The following is a 298-nucleotide window of genomic DNA, read 5'->3' on the forward strand; positions in this document are numbered from 1 at the left end:
TTGTCTTGTCTTGTCTTGTCTTGTCTTGTCTTGTCTTGTCTTGTCTTCTCTTCTCTTCTCTTCTCTTCCCTCTCCTTTCCTTCCTTTCTTTCTTGTTTTCTTTTTGGAAGGGGAGGGAAGGGCAATTGGGGTTAAGTGACTTGCCCAAGATTATACAGATAGTAAGTGTTGTGTTTGGGGTCGGATTTGAACTCAGGTCCTCCTGACTCCAGGGCTGGTGCTCTATTCACTGCGTCACCTAGCCACCCCTCTTTATTTTTCTATTTTCTTTCTTTCTTCCTTCCTTCCTTCCTTCCTT

The sequence above is a fragment of the Petaurus breviceps genome, unplaced genomic scaffold (genome assembly GCF_028583685.1).
Source record: "Petaurus breviceps papuanus isolate PSGF00001 unplaced genomic scaffold, PetGlider_PUasm1.0 175, whole genome shotgun sequence".
Taxonomy (NCBI): domain Eukaryota; kingdom Metazoa; phylum Chordata; class Mammalia; order Diprotodontia; family Petauridae; genus Petaurus; species Petaurus breviceps.